Here is an 18,999-nt window from a genome sequence, read left to right on the forward strand (position 1 = left end):
GATTCTCCAGACAAGAATACTGTAGTGGGTTGCCATGCCCTCCTCCAGGGGATTTTCCCAACCCAGGGATTCAACCCAGGTCTTCCGCATTGCAGAGAGATTCTTTACCATGTAAAGAGTGGTACATGGCTTTACATGTAAAGCCACTTTACATGTGCTTATTTGACATGTGTATATCTTGATGAAGTGTCTGCTCAAACCTTTGCCCACATTATATTCCATTGTTTATTATTGAATTTTGGGAGCTCTATATATATATGTGAAGAACTGACTCACTGGAAAAGACCCTGATGCTGAGAAATATTGAAGGTGGGAGGAGAAAGGGACAACAGAAGATGAGATGGTTGGATGGCATCACCGACTTGATGGACGAGTTTGAGTAAGCTCTGGGAGTTGGTAATGGAAAGGGAAGCCTGGCGTGCTGCAGTCCATGGGGTTGCAAAGAGTTAGACACGACTGAGCGACTGAACTGAACTGATATATATTCAGGATATATGTCATTTTCAGGTATTTGCAAATACTTTTGCCCTTTCAATAACTTGTTTTTTAATTCTCTTACCAGTGATACAACTTGAGATGGCGAAAGATTTCTTAGATTTTTTTTTTCTCTTAACGAACTGCTTTCTGCTTTATTTCCTAACTTCTTGACTCTTCCATGAACAAGTTAGGAATCAGCAAATACTTTGAGGTGAAATGGTATGTACAATGCTGCTGCTGCTGCTGCTAAGTCGCTTCAGTCGTATCCAACTCTGTGCAACCCCATAGACGGCAACCCACCAGGCTTCCCTGTCCCTGGGATTCTCCAGGCAAGAACACTGGAGTGGGTTGCCATTTCCTTCTCCAGTGCATGAAAGTGAAAAGTGAAAGTGAAGTCGCTCAGTCATGTCTGACTCTAGCGACCTCATGGACTGCAGCCTACCAGGCTCTTCCGTCCATGGGATTTTCTAGGCAAAAGTACTGGAGTGAGGTGCCATGACAATGATTGACTCCTTTTACTGTGATTGCCTTTCTTCTGGAATCTTAGCCTCTCAAGTCCAAGCTGCCCTGATAGACCTGATCTCCAAAATGTGTATCTCCAGCCCAATCAGACTGTTGAGAGCACTAGGGTGCCTCTGTGTGGTTTCTATACTTCTAGACACACATCAACAAAGCTCTGAGAAGGAAAGGTAGCTGAAGATGGAGTATTCACTTTAGTGTGTTTCCCTTCTTGCTAGGTTTTTGGGACTCTCAACCCTTGGCTGCCTGGGTGGTTGCTATATAACAGATTTATACAGCCTTTTTTATTTTAATGCACATTTTATAGTATTTTTTGGGGCGAGTTACTTGGTTCAACCAAGTACCTCATCATAGCTAGAAGCATGCATTATTTAAAAAAACTCATCAAGATGGAAATATCCTTGAAACAAGTGAGATTGCACTTAAAAAGTTCATTGTGATAAAAACAAATAATATAAAATTTATTTTTTTAACAATTTTAAGCGTACAGTTCAGTGGTTTAATTACATTTACACTGTTGTATAACAGATTTCTAGAACTTTTTCATCTTGCAAAACTAAAACTCTACATGGAACAGTAACTTTTCATATTCCCATCCTCAGTCTCTGGCAACCACAATACTCTGTTTCCATGATTTTGACAACTCTAGGTACCTTATACAAGTGAAGTCATAAAATATTTGTCCTTTTTGTGACTGGTTTATTTCATTTGGTATAGTGTTCTCAAGGTTCATCTATGCTGTAGCATGTGACAGGATTTCTTTTTTAAGGCTGAATAATACTCTGCTGCTGCTAAGTCACTTCAGTTGTGTTAGACTCTGTGCGACCCCATAGACAGCAGACCACCAGGCTCCCCCGTCCCTGGGATTCTCCAGGCAAGAACACTGGAGTGGGTTGCCATTTCCTTCTCCAGTGCATGAAAGTGAAAAGTGAAAGTGAAGTCGCTCAGTCGTCTGACTCTTAGCGACCCCATGGACTGCAGCCTACCAGGCTCCTCCGTCTGTGGGATTTTCCAGGCAAGAGTACTGGAGTGGGGTGCCATTGCCTTCTCCGGAATAATACTCTACCATATGTATATGCCACATTTTGTTTATCCATTCATCCATCCATGGATATCTGGGCTGCTTCTGTCTCTGGGCTGTTGTGAATAATGCTGCAGTGAACATGGGTTGCAAATACCTCTTCGAGGTCTTGCTTCAAATTCTTTCGAATATACACCCAGGGGTGGGAATTGTGGTTCATATGTTATTACATTTTTAGTTTTTCAGCTTTGTTTTTTTTTTTTTTTTTTTTTTGATAAGTTCCTTTTTGTGTATCTTGTATTTATTTGGCTGCGCCAGGTCTTAGTTGCTGCATGTGGAACTCTAGCCACCCAACCAGGGATTGATCCCAGAGCCCCTGTACTGGGGGCATGGAGTCTGAGCCACTGGACCACCAGGGAAGCCCCCAGTTTTAGTTTTTTGAGGAACTTCCCTAGTATTTTCCATTGTGGCTGCACACATTTTACATTTCTACTAACGGTGCACAGGGTTTCCATTTTTCCACAGGATTATGTATTTGAAATGTGGCAATTAATTGGGGCTTCTTTGGACACATTATTTTATCAAAAATTTTTACGGATTTTTAAATTCAGCCTTGACCAGGAGGAATGTTTACAGACAAAGGTGTTACGAATCCTTTTTATTTTGTTCAGAAGTTACTCTTTTCCTGCTCAGTCATATTCTTTCCTCTCACCTACCACAGGGTAGGAGGGACTGGGGCTTCCCTGTCACAGTTGGGATGAGGTCAATATGTAAGCACTGCTGCTGCTGCTGCTAAGTCGCTTCAGTCGTCTCTGACTCTGTGCGACCCCAGAGACGGCAGTCCACCAGGCTCCCCTGTCCCTGAGATTCTCCAGGCAAGAACAATGGAGTGGGTTGCCATTTCCTTCTCCAATGCATGAAAGTGAAAAGTGAAAGTGAAGTCGCTTAGTCGTGTTGGACTCTTAGCGACCCCATAGACTGCAGCCCACCAGGCTCCTCCGTCCATGGGATTTTCCAGGCAAGAGCAGCACTACATATAGCTAATCAGATATGCTTTAAACGCTATTTATTATCATTATTATAATTTTGGAGACAGTGCTGTAGGAAGAGAAGAGCACGGAGGCATACTACTTGGGATGAATCTGGGTTCCTCCAGCTACTATATGATCTTGGGCTGATTTCTAAGATCTCTGTGTCGCCTCTAGAAAGTGGCAGTGCTAACCCCACCCACTTCGTGGCATCTTTGGGATTACGTAAATCAGTATTCGCTAAGCACTTAGTGTGAACCCCAAGCACATAGTTCGTGCCACGTTTGCTAGATAAAATGAAGGTGGAGGGCACCTGGTCCAGCCTTACCTCCCTGGTGCCCAGGTGTGCAGGTGGTGTTACTGTATGTTTCCCAGCTTTTAGTGTGTTTTAGGTGTTATTCAGCGATCTGGCTCCCTCCACGGGATGGGTGCGTGTGGTTTTAGTTGGATTTAGAAACTTCCACCACGCAACGTGACTGTGGGTTGCACATCTGTCGATGGGAGGTGTTCTTGCCAATGCCTGGGTGTAGAGGTGACTCCACTCAGCGCGTTAAAACAGATGTCACACGCCTGACCAACGGAGTGTCCTGCAAGCTCTGATCCTGGCTTCTAGGGTGCAGCTGTACAGAGCTCCGAGGGGCAGCGGAGACCGCTGGCCCGGGAAGTGTGACAGAAAGCGGTGCTGCCCACTTGAGAACTCAGTGGGGATCGTGGATCCCACACCTGTCGGGCTGCGGAGACCGAGCTCGGGCGCGCGCGCGTGTGTGTAGTAGGAAGGTCGGTGCACACCACCTCCGGGCAGCGACGGCCGTTAGCTCGGTGCGCGTCGTGGGAGGTGCCGTTACACACTTCCTGTGGGTCTCGCGGACCACGGCGCGTTTCCGGTGCCGGCTGGAGCCCGGGGTCCGAGCCCCCGCCCCGCGCGCCGGCCCCGCCCCGCCCGCGCCCCGCCCCCCGCCTGCCCGCCGCGCTCCGAGCCCGGCGCGCGGAGCCCGGGGCGCACGGAGCGGCGCGCGCCGGTCGGCCGAGTCAGGCTGGCGTCCCCCGCCCTCCCTCCCCGCTGTCCGTGGCGAGCCGGTGGCCCTCGCTGTTCCACTTGCCTTCGCTCCCCGGCCCCGCGGCCGCGCTCACTCCGTCCCTCCCCTCCGTCCCGCCCCGTCCAGCCCGCTCTGCCCGGCTCCTGCAGGCCCCCCTCGCTGCCCGCGTTCCTATGGACAGACGCACAGACACCTGCAGGTGGGTGAGAGCCCGTGCGAGGGGCGGGGACGAGCGCGCCGACGCTGCGCCCGGGGTGGGCAGCCCCTTTGTGTGGGGGGCGGCCGCACTGGGGTCCGCGCCGCCGCCCCCTCGGCGGCCTAGCGGTGACCCGGCTGAACCCTCCTTTTGTTCCTCTGCGGGGGTGGAGGGGGGGCGGGGGCGTGGAAAGGCGAGAGTCAGGGCTGAGAGCCGGGCGGCCGGACGTCGCCTGCGACGGGCTGGGGGGGCGGGAAACGGGTAGAGACCCCCGGCGACCGGGCCAGCGGCGGCGGCGGCGGGGCCGCGGCTCTGGGCTGTCTCTCCGGGGCCGGCCCGCCGCCGGCTGTCTCCTGTCGCAGCGGCCGGGGGCGCGCTGCGAGTCTGGCTCGCCGGCTCCAGCTCCAGGGTCTGTTGGAGGTGGGCAGGAGGGCGGGAAGGGGAGAAAAAAATCTCTCTTAGTTTCCAAGTCTCGAGGAGGTTACGGGAGAGAGAAGGAGAGAGGTGTTTTCGGAGCTCTGCCCGACTTGTTTCCCTCACTCGAGGCTCGCCGAGGTGCGTTTTGGGGCGTGTGTGAAGGAACGTGCATCGCTTCGGTCCCTTATTTATTGTTTCTAACGGAGGAGGGCTTTCTCCGAAGGGCTCTTCCGCCCCCCACCCGGTCTGAGGCTGCGCACAGTGCTTTGTGTTTGTTATCAAATACATCGAGATATAGATTTCCTTCGGGAGGAGGAGGTTGGGCTGACGAAAATCAAATCAAAATCAAAGAACGTTTTGTAGTTTTCTGGTAGTTTTCTTTCTTTCTTTCTTTTTTTAAAGATTAAGTGGGGACTTAAAGGGAGGAAATAAAAGATAAATATGGCTGTGATTTTACATATATGTATATTTTGTGTATATGTAACTTTAGGGGGTAAAGTTTTGTTATTTCCCAGACTCCTTAGGATTAACATGACAGAATCTTCTACCTGTTAAATAGTTAAGCAAATCAGGTAGAAACAGCTTCCCTAGTGGAGATTAGTTAAACTGGAGTGTGATAAACAATTATCTAGCTTTCTGTTCAGGCTAAAACCTTTATTTTCGCTGATTTAAGATATGAGACCTTGCACGACGTATGGGGAGAACATGAATGTTAGAACTAATCATTTCCCCCGTGATTATGCTCTCCCTGTTTTATTATATGTATTTCTGTATTCTCTGTTTATAACCTATCGCGTTGTATATGGTGGATAAAATTTTTGAAAAGTGTCGTGGGTGATGTTTCTGATTTATATTATTTATCTCAGTTTTTCATGGACGGTTGCTATGTATTTTTAGATACTCAAATAATAAAGTCGAGTAAGCCCCCAGAAAATTAATTGTTCAGATTTTTAACGCAGGTATGGATTTATATCTTTGCATTAACCTCCGTCTACCTGGTCATTTCTGGAGGTTTTTTTTTTCTTTTTTTTTTTGCCTATTGTGTGAGAATCCTTATTGACAAACTTAGATCTGATGATTACCAAGGAGATTAAGAAAAAAAGTTCTGTGGACACTAAGTTATATCTATAGCTATTTGTAGGAAATGGAATCTTTCTTAAAAAATGAAAAGTATTATCATCCAAACATGAAGGAATATTATGGTGGAAAAATATTTGCTATTCAAATTTTTGTTAAGTAAGATGTAGAAATTCGTCAGAAAACAATATACGGTAGCATCAACTAGGCAAACTGATTTTTGTCATTATAAAGAGGAGACAGTTTAAGTATGCCTAAAATAGTGGTCTTTTTCTAGGAGAAAAAGGTATCCTAGATTCTTGTCCTAGTTTTACATTAACAGATTAATATTATTGCATGCCTCATTTTGTATATGCCTGGAGTGTACATTATTATACTCTTAAAACTTAGAAGAGGCTACATCTAACAAAGATCATGCCAGCCTCTTTGATTAGTTCCTGCTTTGACTTCTGTCCTAGATTAGATAAATGAATTTAAACTCTGCACAGGGCTCTGTGCCAGGCACTGGTAAAACCCTTGAGCAGGATGCCTCTTCCTTTTCTAATAAGGATGGCCCAAAGAGGTTAAGTATAGAAATTTGTGCAGGTTTTATCATGAATGATGGAATGGAGTTCTAAAACACTCCCATGGTTGCAGCTCTCAGATACACACTCTTCATCAGCTCTCCCCAGTATTAAGAAAGGTAAGCTAACACATTGTATTGGTTTACATGGCTGTCAGTTGTGGCATTAAGGCTTAACAGAGAGTCACTGTGTAAACTAAACATTAAGAAAGTGTGGCCTTGCATTGAGAATTGCTTGGCAGAGTTGCAGCTGTGTCTAACAGTTTTCTGGGATTGGCACGGAGGATTTATTTGGGCTGGCTAAAAGGTAACACCTAGTTTTTTTTGTCTGTTTTTGTTTTTTGACTGTGATATGTAGATATTATTACTATTAAATAATTTGCTTTTTTACAATTAACAGTACTGTTTTAGTTAATCAAAGTATTCCAGATAATCTTTCATATTTCAACTAGTTTTTCTTGTATATTGGTGTTTAGGAAGATGTAAATTATTTCTCACATCTCATGGTTTAAACTTTTTTGCTGCTTTTGATTATGACAAATGCTACTTCCAGAAATTGTGAATTTGTGCAAATCTGGATTTTTAAATATAGCTGAGTAGTAGGATCTGATATTTATCAGTTTTCTTTTTTTTTAAACACTAAGTTGTCCATGGTTAAATTTGACAGACTTTAAAATCCATAGGCTTTTCTAGTCTTTTCCTGTTTGTTGGTTATTAGTGTGTTGCCATTAAAGGACACTCAAAATGGCCACTTTATGTTACCTGGAACCCTCAAATGACTAGTATTATCATTAGTAATCACCATGGGGAAAGCTGCAAAGTTAACAATTATATTCTTTATATAATTTCTGTGACTTTCAAGTTCTTTTCAGGCAGCCTGTTGTAGATTGGGAAAGCAGGCCTGACTGTCAGAGGTGCGGACAGGGACCTCTCATTCCAGCCTTTATCGCCCTGCATTGTTTAAGAGCAGTACATACTCTGCTTCTCATGGAAAAATGCAGAATTCATTCTTGGATTAATATTCTGCTACCAGATGTATGAGGCTGGCTCTAAAGAAGCTTTTTCTCTTAAATACTGTCAAAAATAGAGAAGCTGAAGACTGGAGAGAAGCCATTTATTTTGAACAGTTTATTTTTTGACAGTTTGTGTTTGTAAAGAAACCTGCTCATAATATTTACTGAAGAGATCCACATAGTTGCCCGAAGAAACCCCACAGGTTTTCTTTTTTGCCTTGAAAAAAGTTTCCATAGAGCTTAACCCTTCTGTGGTACTTCTTGACTTAGCTTCTGATTAGTTGATTTATGGACTTTATTTACCAGCATGATTGGAGAATTCTTTAACTATACTGAAATTGCACTCTGCCTGTGCTCTCTTCTGTTTCCTAGGTAACAAATGCACTGCATAGATTCCATAATGAGGACTGTGGTTGGCTAGTTACAGTGTAAATTCTGTTGTTTGGTAAAGCTTAGTCTCAAATTCAAATAAAGGTCAAGAAACTAAAAGTACTGAAAATGCAAATTTTTGCATTTCATCTTGTAGCCAGTGTCAACAAAGTTTAATACCCTTTTCTAGAGAAAGACAATTTATGCAGCATTATTCGGGTTTGTCTTGCACAGTCTCAAACTTAAACAGTTAAAGAGATTTTTGAGTATTGCATATTGGTAAAACCAGTGTCTCTAGTGACAAAGAAGATGTATTTCAGAAACACTTTATCACACTTAATATAGAAAGCAAAGGGATGTGGTCTAGGACATCAGTAATTGGTCCTTTTGTACTGAAAGAAAAGTAGTATCAAAAGATGTCTCAAAAGATAAATTGTGCAACTTTATGTGAAAAAGAACTTTTAAAAACTCTAAGAAGGCATTAAATCATTTAAGAAACTTTTAAAAACATTAAAAATCTTACCATAAAATGGTGCAGTTTTCTCCTAGCTTTTTCCCCCCTCTAATCTGCTTGAATGTGGACTGGCCTGACCTCAGGGAGCAGGTCTTCAGGTTGGAGAATAGCTTTCCCTTCCACCTTACTTTACTCTCGGGCCTCTGTACCTCTGGATGCAGGCAAGAAGTAGTGCAGTTGCTAGCAGTTGTTACCTGTTTGTGTGTGTGTGTGTGTGTGTGTGTGTGTGTGTGTGTGTTTAAACCCACACAAATAACTTCCAAAGAATTCCATAAATTGTTGTTTTTGTTCAGTGGCTAAGTCGTGTCTGACTCTTTGAGACCCCATGGACTGCAGCACACCAGGCTCCCCTGTCCTTCACTGTCTCCCAGAGTTTGCTCAGATTCATGTCCATTGAGTTGGTGATGCTATATAACCATCTCATCCTCTCTGCCCCCATCTCCTTTTGCTGTCTGTCTTTTAATACCCATTGCAAGTATCTTTTCATTTGATACCTGAAAATTGATTTTTATTTGTTAATCATCAAGGATTCCATTAGCTGAAATTAAAAAAAAATTCTTTTGAATTTTGGAGAATTATCCAGAGTTGCCCCCATTGAGCTTCTCTGATAGCTCAGTTGGTAAAGAATCTACCTGCAATGCATGAGATCCCGGTTCGATTCCTGGGTCGGGAATATCCACTGGAGAAGGGATAGGCTACCTACTCCAGTATTCTTGGGCTTCCCTTGTGGCTCAGCAAGTAAAGAATCCACCTGCAATGTGGGAGACCTGGGTTCAAAGCCTGGTTGTGAAGATCCCCTGGAGAAGGGAAAGGCTACCCACCCCAGTATGGAAACCTTGACAGACTTTATTTTATAAATAGGGCTTCCCTCATAGCTCAGCCAGTAAAGAATCTGCCTGCAGTGCAGGAGACCCGGTTTCTATCCTTGGGTCAGAAAAATCCCCTAGAGAAGGAATTGACAACCCACTTTAGTATTCTTGCCTGGAAAATCCCATGGACAGAGGAGCCTGGAAGACTACAGTCCATGGGGTCACAAAGAGTCGGGCACGACTGAGCAACTAACACTTCACTTCACTCTCCCTTGCTTGGCCGAATTGTTTTTGGATTATTTATCTTTTTACTTAATTCAGATTTCAGGAATAGGACACATCTTGGTTGGATTTGTCTGTCTCTTCTTGGTTTTCCTCAAAACTGACCCTTTAACCTTTTCTGTCCTCTTCTAATTGCCAGTATCGCATCCCTTCACTTTCCCCTTATCAATATCTTCCCTGTTTTCCCTTGTAAATACTTGCTGTTTAAACATTTTCATTGCTGCATATAAGCCATAGTCACCAGATAGAAAAAGCTCTACTTTGCTGTTTTGAGGCTTCATACTTACTGAATTATTATCAGTATCTGAACTCTTACCCGACTAGGACACTACTTTCTCTCTCCAGCCTGTATTCATTTGCAAGGGCTGCTGAAACAAAGTAAGACAGACTGGGTCACTTAAACAACAAAAATGTATTCATTTTTTACAGTTCTGAAAGCTTTAAGTCCCAGATCAAGATGTTGGCAGCGTTGGTTCTTCTAAGCCCTCTCTCTTTGGCTTGTAGATACCTGTTTTCTTAAGATATCTTCACATGGTCCTTCCTGTGTGCCTCTCTGTGTCCTCATCTCCTTTCTTCCGATGAGACATCATTCTGTATCCTTAGGACTCACCTAAATGACCTCATTTTATTTTAATGCCCTCTTTAAGGCCCTATCTCCAAATACAGTCTCCTTCTGAAGTACTGGAGGTTAGGACATCAGTGTATGGAGTGGGGGGAATACAGTTACAGCTCATAACAGCCTGTTCTTTCACCGGTGTCTTTCATGGGTTTCCCTGGTGGCTCAGATGGCAAAGAATCTGCCAGCAATGCAGGAGACCTGGGTTTGATCCCTGGGTGGGGAAGATCCACCTGGAGGAGAAAGTGGCTGCCCATTCCAAGTATTCTTGCCTGGAGAATTCCATGAACAGTGGAGCTTGGCGGGTGACAGTCCATGGAGTTGCAAAGAATTGGACACAACTGAGCGACTGTCACTCACCTTGTCTTTCATACATACATACATACATACTTCACTCCATGTGTGTAATTTTATAGTCGTTTTCATCTTTTTAATACCTTTTTTACTCAGCATTTTTTCACTTGAGTGCAGGGCCCAGTAGACAGCAACATCATCAACTTTGTATGCATTAAAAATAACCAAAATGGGTAGTTAAAGGCTTTTCATATTATTTTTAAATGCTTTATTTTGAATAGTTTTAAGTAGAAAAGTCTTAATCATTGGTTTCAAATGCAAGAGAATCTCAGTGGAGCCAAATATGATGAAACTGCTAATGCTGTTTTCTTATGAATTCTAAGAACCTGGTTCTTTTGGTGGTGTTTTTCAGATATTGGTCTTGATAACTTGCATGGTAAATTACACACCTTTCTGATCACTTCACACCTTCCTTGGCTGATGACTCTTGAATCTGATAACCACTCAGGGCATCTCTGCTGAATTTCAGATGTATGTACCAACCAGCTGGACACAATCATTTGATATTCCACAAACACTTCACATTCAGCATGCCCCAAACTTGACTTACCTTTCTCTTAAAATCCATGTCTTGTTAACTAGGGAACCATTCCCTAGCTTAGTGAGTGGTTCTGTCCATCCATTTTCCCAGTCCAGAAATTGAGTTATCTGTGACTTCTCCCTTATTCTCAGTCCTATTTTCTGTATAGAATCAAGGTCCTAAAGCAGTCAGTTCCTGCTCCCCAAGATTTCTCAGTTCTGCTGTTTGCCCCAGACAAATCACATACTACCCTGTCACCTTTGCCCATCATTGGTTTAGTTCTACACTTGCATATATTCAGTTTATAGCATAAGTCCTTGTGTTAAGCCTTCTGTAATCATTTGATAGTCTGAAACTCAATGAATCCTCATAAATAGCTCATGTGAGTATTATCTCTGTCTTTCACATTTAAAACTGTTTATCCGTGGCTTTTGTACTTGAAGGTCAGTTTGTCTGAATATAATTACTTGGCCTGCATTTTCTTCCCTCAAGAATCTTAAATATGCTATTCTGTTTTAGGATTTGGCAAATATTTTCTTAAAAAGACCAAATAGTAATTATTTTAGACTTTGTGGGCCATAGGTCACTGTCACAATTGTTTAACTGTGCCATATCAGTGCAAAAAATCCTCCGGCCAAGTGCGGGAAAGGCAAGAGACACAGACGAGTTCAGTCCCTGGGTCAGAAAGGTCCCCTGGGGTAGGAAATGGCAACACACTCCAGTATTCTTGCTTGGAAAATTCCGTGGACAGAGGAGCCTGGAGGGCTATAGTCCATGGGGTCGCAAAGAGTCAGACACAACTCAGCGTGAACATGAGCATCCGTGCAAAGGCAGCCTTAGAGAATGTATAAATGAACAAGCATGTCTGTGTCCCAGTCAGAACTTCTATTTACAGAACTGGAAAGTCGGCATGTTTGGCCCGTAAGCTGTAGTCTGCTAAGTCTTACTATGTTGTATTCTGATAAAAATGTTGTTGTCAGAGTCTAATACCAGTATGATTTTCTTTAAGTGTCTTATCTTTTTCCCTAGATGCTGAAAAGACCTTTTCCCCTCATCTTTAAAGGCAGATAATTTTACTAGAATATATCTTAAATGTTGTCTGTCCTGTTAAGTTTTCCAGATATACAGTGTGTTTTATTATGTTGGCTCAATTTTTTTAATAAATATTTTCATCAGTTTTATATTTTGGTATTTATTCATTTTCATTCTTTTTATTTTCTTCTTTGAGGTCTTCTGTTAAATTTATGTTGGATCTTCTTTGCTTATCTTTTATGTCTCTTCCTTCAAGTTCTTTTTAATTTTTTATATTTGCTGTATTTTTTCTTTTAATGTTTATTTCCTCGGCTGTGTTGGGGCCTAGCTGTGGCACGTGGATCTTTGTTGCCTCCTGTGGGATCTTTTGTTGAGGTGCACACACTCTCTAGTTGTGCACATAGGTTTAGCTGCCCCGCAGCAGGTGGGGTCTTAGTGCTCCGACCATGGATGAAACCTGTGTCCCCTGCGTTGGCAGGCAGATTCTTAATCACTGTCACCAGGGGAATCCACAGGTTTACTTTTTTAAGTAACTGCCAGACTTTTCCAGAGTGACTGTACCATTTTATATTCCCAGCAGCAGTACATCCAGTCTCTCCCCATCATTGTTAGCATTTGGTGGTGGTGCTGTTTTTTATTTTAACTGTTCTGATGTGTGTTTAATAATATTGTAGTTTTAATTTGCATTTTCTTAATGGCTGATGTTATACATCTTTTCATTTGCCCATTTGCATCTGTACATCCCCTTCTGTGAAATGTCTGTTTGTGTCTTTTGTCTATTTTCTAATTGGTTTTTTTGTTTGCTTGTTTTACTCTTTTGAGAGTTCTTTATATGTTTTAGATACTAATCCTTTGTCAGAGATTTGGTTTGCAGATCCTTTCTTCCTGTCTATAGTTGTCTTTTGATCCTCTTCACATGGGCTTTCACAGAGCAAAAGTTTTAGTATTACCAATTTTTCCTTTGATGGATCTTGCATTTGGTTCAAGTCTAAGAACTCTGCCTAGCCCTAAATCTCAGAGATCTTCTCCTGTGTTGTTTTGCAGTTAAGTGTATGATCCAGTTTGTGCTAATTTTTATTTAAGGTGTGAGGCTTAGGTCGAGGTTCATTTTTGCCCGTGGATGTCCAATTACTCCCGTAGCATTTGTTGAAAAGGCTATCCTTCCTCCATTGAATTGCTTTTGCACCTTTGTAAAAAGTTAGTTGAGCATATGTGTGGGTCTATATCTTGGTCTGCTCCATCTGTTTTTATGAGTAGATTTGAGGAGAGTCCAAAACTAAGCTTCTGCCACTATCCTGCTTGCTTAGAACTCCTTATTCCTTTGAATGATTTTTTGTTATTAGATTGGATATTGTTTTTTTTCCTATTGATTGAAGAGGACAGGTATCTGTGTAGGTTTAAAAAGAAGATAAGCAGTAATTTAACAATTTTGTAGTTTGTCTGTTTTATAATATAGTGATAAGCCCTTATGTATTTGCTTCAGAGAGTTTAATTCTTTTCTAACTTAGGTTGTTAACATTTTCATGACAGTTATGATTCAATAATGGAGAGGGCGATGGCACCCCACTCCAGTACTTTTGCCTGGAAAATCCCATGGATGGAGGAGCCTAGTGGGCTGCAGTCCATGGGGTCGTGAAGAGTCAGACACGACTGAGCGACTTCCCTTTCACTTTTCACTTTCATGCATTGGAGAAGGAAATGGCAACCCACTCCAGTGTTCTTGCCTGGAGAATCCCAGAGACGGGGGAGCCTGGTGGGCTGCCGTCTATGGGGTCGCACAGAGTCAGACACGACTGAAGTGACTTAGCAGCAGCAGCATGATTCAATAATATTCTTTATTTATGTGGCATCTTGAGAAAACAAGAAACTCTATATTAAAGCATTTCTGTATAACTAAAATTTAACTCCTGGACAAAACTTAAGATTTTAATCCTTTTTAATGAAAATGGACCCCACGTGTAGTTTAAGTAAAGGTGGCATTTCAGTTGCTTTTAGAAATTTGCCAGAGGAATCATCTCCTGGCATCTGGATGAGTCCAAGCAGATAGCAGAGACATTTTCAAGATTTTTTCACTGCCCTCCAAGTTCTCTTTTCTTACAGCTAATCCAAGGAAAGACTAATGCAACTCCTGGCCTAAGAGTTAAACTGATACAAATGAATAGGCGAAAAGCATACAAATTTGGCTAATAGTTTTATGTGCACATAGGAGTCTTCATAAGGAAATTGAAGACCCAAAGAAGCAGTTAGGATTGAGAGCTTTTTTGTATTTTTAACAAATGATAAATTTGTAGAGAAGACGTAGGCAAAGGAGTTTTAGCTAGGGCCTGTAAATTGTCAGACTAGGAAGTAAATGGGGACACTTAATTGAAGATAAGGGTTATTTTAGTAGGTTTGTTTGTATACATGCATTCTGGCATTGACTCCTAGTTACCAGTGATAAGAATGTTCTTCTTTTCCTGTATAAAGAGGGCATCTTTCTCATGGGAAACTTTATGACCTGCTTTTAGGTAGAAAGAGGGAGGTCAGCCTTTTGTGCATCTGATGATTCTCAAATGCCATCAGTTCAAAATAATCAGTATGCCAAAGCAGCATATTTTAGGGGATGGCATGTTATGAACCCCTTTTAAGTATAATTTACATTCAAAAATGAATGTGTCATGTGTACACTTGATAGATTTTTACAGATTGAACCTGTGACTAGCACTGTGATCAATAAGCAGTGTTATCAGCACCCCTGCAGAACCTCTTATATTCCTTCCAGTGTCTAACACAGCCTTTCTGAAGAAAAACAGATACTCTGACTGCTGAGTAATGGGGTATATATTATATATGTTCAGCTTTAGTAAATACTGTTTGTTTTTCAAAGTAGTCGTATCTATCGACACCACCACCACCAGTGTGTCTCCGTTCTTGTTTCCCTTCCTCATGTTAATCATTTTGAAAAGCAGTTTGATAAAATATATCAAGAACCATAAACGTATTCATACCCATTTATCTAGTGATTCTAGTAATTGCAAAGATAGGAAAAGATACTACAGAAGTGGATTTAGGGAAGCAGAGACCAGGGACCACAGGCTAAATCTGGCCTGATGCAGCCCCAATCCAGTCACAACCATTCCTTGTCTATGGCTGTTTTTGTGCTGTTTTAGTGGCAGATTTAAGTTGTTATAGAAAATGTCTGCCACCTAACCCTCTCCAGAAAAAACTTGATGACCCTTGCAATAAAGCATTATATGGAATAGTGCAAGATTGGCAATAACCATTATATCCATCATAAGGGAAGTTATTAGATAAATCCTGGTGTAAACATTTGATGGACTAGAACATAGCCATTTAAAATGGTGATTATAGAGGTTTTTCATCCAGCAAATATTTATTGGGCATTGCTATTTATTAGGCACTTTTCTAAGTGTCAGGAAATTAGTAGAAAAATTCCTTCCCTCATTGAACTTTCAGTTGAGGAGACAGAATAAACAAGATAAATATGGAAAACAACAGAGAAGTGGGGTAAGTGCTAAGATGGAAAAAAGTAAAGCAGGGAAGGGAGATGTGAAACATTTCAGGGTGAGGGCTTGACATTTCAGTTGCTAAAGAAGACTTCACTGAGAAAATAGCTTTTGAGCAAGGACCTAAAATAAGTGTATGGACCTGACACTGAGGTAGATGGAGGAGGAACTTCTGAGGCAGAGGAAACAGAAAGGACAAAAGGCCAGAGTTGGAAATGTGACTCTGGTGTTCTAGGACTAGCAATAAGGCAAAGGGCTGCTGCGGAGAGGAGGAGGGAAGAGTTCCAAGGGCTGAGCTTGCACAGGGTATTGGGTGATGACAGATCATGTAGGGCCTTGTGGCAGCATGAGAAATCCCTGCTATAAATTGTTCAGGTTTAAAAAAAAGCTCTTTCCCTCTTCTACTTTCCCTCCCTCTTTCTCTGTTTAATAATGATAGTTATGCAAAGCAATACATAAGGAAAAGATTGGAAGAAAACACACTAACATGCTAATGTCCTGGGTTGTGAATTACATTTTTCTTTTTGTTAAACGTTCTATAATTTGGAAGGCAGCTATGCTCACCACTATAGCACCAATGCTTATAATTTGGCCATGTTTTATAATAAACATATTTTAAAACTTAAAAGGATTTTAAAGAAACTTAAAAGATATCTTTGTCTTTGAATACTTTAGAAATTGAGTACTTTAGATCCTCCTGAAGTTTATTGTAATCTGCTGGTAGGCAGCAGTGTCTTAAATCATCTGAGGAGTTGCTGCATTTTGGAGGTTTTTTTTTTTGGTTGTTCCACCCTGGTGGCTCAGCTGGTAAAGAATCCACCTGCAATGCAGGAGGTCCCGGCTTGATCCCTGGGTTGGGAAGATCCCCTGGAGAAGGGAACGGCAATCCATTCCAGTGTTCTTGCCTGGAGAATTCCATGGACAGAGGACCTGGTGGGTTACAGTCCATGGGGTCACAAAGAGTCAAACATGATTGAGTGACTAAGACAGACACACAAACACACACTCACACATACATGGCTGGCAGAATCTTAGCTACTCAACTAGGGATTAAACTCAGGCCCTCGGCAATGAAAGCTAGGAGTTCTAATCACTGGGCCCACAGGGAGTTCCCCATAGCTGTTTTTTTAATGATTAATTTTTCAGTGTTTGTACATTGTAGGAATGATCTGTTTTACATTTTAGCCCTTATATTTTATGGATAAGAAAATGATCAAGAGGAGAGAAAGAATTTGGGCTTCTAGTTCTTTTTTGTAGGTGTTTGTATGCTTCAGCACCATTTAATCTGAGGTTTTCTTAACACTTTAGTGATTTCTATGATTAATAATTTACCTAATTTTTAACTTGAAAATTCTTGCAAATAATAATGTCTAAATCTGTTCTGTTGATACCTTCTCAGCACAGAACTATTGTAGCAAATATGGTGATAGTAATGAATTCTTTTGACCAGCACCCTAGTTAAGAACATGGATTTGGGACTCAGACTGCCTCGGTTTAAATTTTGTTGCTGATCCTTATTGGTACTTAATCTCTCTGTGCTTTAGTTTCACATTTATAAAAAGGATATAATACTAAGTATTGGAGAAGGAAATGGCAGCCCACTCCAGTATTCTTGTCTGGAGAATCCCATGGACAGAGGAGCCTGGTGGCCTATGGTCCATGGAGTCACAAAGAGTTGGACACAACTGAAGCACACAGCATACTAAGTATATACCTCATAGGGTTGTTGTGAACATTAAATGAATTTATGTGAGCAGAATGTGAGGCATATAGGACAGATTGTTATTGAGGTTTAGGTATCTACAAGGGAAGGCATTTAAACACTAGATCCTAGAGAAAATCAAGTTCAACAGATACTTCTTTATTGAAAGTCTGTGTATGCCTCTCTACTTTGACTTCATAGCTGGCACATAGACTTCCTGGTGGCTCAGACGGTAAAAGCGTCTGCCTACAGCGTGAGAGACCTGGCTTCAATCCCTGGGTCGGGAAGATCCCCTGGAGAAGGAAATGGCAACACACTCCAGTATTCTTGCCTGGAAAATCCCATGGATGGAGGAGCCCGGTAGACTACAGTCCATGGGTTGCAAAGCTGGCGTATAGGAATTTATTAAGAATGTGTTGCTCAGTTGCTCAGTCGTGTCCGACTTTCTGCGACCCCATGAACCGCAGCATGCCAGGCCTCCCTGTCCATCACCAACTCCTGGAGTCCACGCAAACCCATGTCCATTGAGTCAGTGATGCCATCCAACCATCTCATCTTCTGTTGTCTCCTGCTCCTCCTGCCCTCAATCTTTCCCAGCATCGGGGTCTTTTCCGGTGAGTCTGTTCTTTGCATCCGGTGGCCACAGTACTGGAGCTTCAGCTTCAGCATCAATCCTTCCAATGAATATTCAGGGTTGATTTCAAGATTGATTGGTATGATCTCCTTGCAGTCCAAAGGACTCTCCAGAGTCTTCTCCAGCACCACAACCTAATCATTTTAATCAGCACAGTGGCTTCAAACAGTGTGCTATTGTAGCACTCACACTATGTTCTTGTTCATTAGAAAAGACCCTGATGCTGGGAAAGGTTGAAGGCAGGAGGAGAAGGGGACGACAGAAGACCAGATGGTTGGATGGCATCACCAAATTGATGGACATGAGTTTGAGCAAGCTCCTGGAGGTGGTGGAGGACAGGGAAGCCTGGCGTGCTGCAGTCCGTGGGGTTGCAGAGTCAGACATGGCTGAACGACTGAACAACAACAGTTGTAGCACTTACACTATAAACCCTTACATATGGTTATCAGAGTTCATGGAAAATCGTGTTTATTTTTATTTCAGTAGGAGAGACTCGTCTTAGATCTAAGTGGGTCATGTAGTGAGACGTGGGGCAGAATGAGTGGTAAAAGGTAAAGGACAGTGTCCAGCCACCTCTAGGGAAGATTGCTGGTTTACTGGAGCGTGCAAGAACTCTGCTTTGTGAGTATGTAGGTCAGGACAGTAAAGAACTCTATTAAATGGACACACAGTAGGGAAAGGGGATCAAATAGAGAGTGACACATGAGGCTGTGACTCTGTCCTTTGAGGTATATAACCAGGATTCTAGTATTTGGGTGTTCCCTAAATTCAGACAGGCTAAAGGCCATTGAGCTCACGTAATGGTTGTATTTAAGAATTAACAATTTAAGTTTTTTTTCTAGAAAATGACAGTTTCCAAAATATCATATGGGAAAGCTTTTGGTAAAGTTTGAAATATGAAAAATAAAATTTAACTTACAGCGTACTGTGACGTTTTATTAAAAAAAGTGCGGGGAAAAAGTTAATTGTGTTTTCCTTTGTGTTCTTTGTTTTAGTTAAAGATAATTTTATACACATAGAATGTCCCTAATGTATTTTGTATGTTTGCCTATTAGTGGATTGCATAAGATTCTGTTGCTTTATACTCGGAAAAAACTGAAATTTTTTTGCAATGTTGATATTGCTCAGTGCTATGTCTTCAGAAGTAGTCCTTCCTCAAGCTGCTTTTCTTAAAGAAATTTTTTAAACATATTTGGATCAATGCAGATACGGTCAGCAGTGTTTCTGCCACAGGAGCTTTATAAGAAAGTTCTGCCTCCCTTGCAAAATGATGCGTTGTTACTTAGGGTTTCTGTGGGCACATTAATTTTGAAT

At 42.0% G+C, this 18,999-nt stretch overlaps 1 protein-coding gene across 4 annotated transcripts in view; it reads left to right on the forward strand.

The window, feature by feature from the left end:
* The first annotated feature begins 4,072 nt into the window (after positions 1–4,072).
* KIAA1958 (KIAA1958 ortholog) overlaps positions 4,073–18,999 on the forward strand; it is a 130,732-nt gene continuing 115,805 nt past the window's right edge. The window contains exon 1 of one of the 4 annotated variants that reach the window (XM_027550517.1): positions 4,073–4,281. The gene's annotated coding sequence lies outside the window, so the exon portion shown is untranslated. Of the gene's footprint in view, positions 4,282–4,733; positions 4,834–18,999 lie in introns of those variants that run through there. The other 3 variants (XM_027550520.1, XM_027550519.1, XM_027550518.1) reach the window with 3 other exon arrangements.

Source organism: Bos indicus x Bos taurus, chromosome 8 (genome assembly GCF_003369695.1).
Source record: "Bos indicus x Bos taurus breed Angus x Brahman F1 hybrid chromosome 8, Bos_hybrid_MaternalHap_v2.0, whole genome shotgun sequence".
Lineage (NCBI taxonomy): Eukaryota > Metazoa > Chordata > Mammalia > Artiodactyla > Bovidae > Bos > Bos indicus x Bos taurus.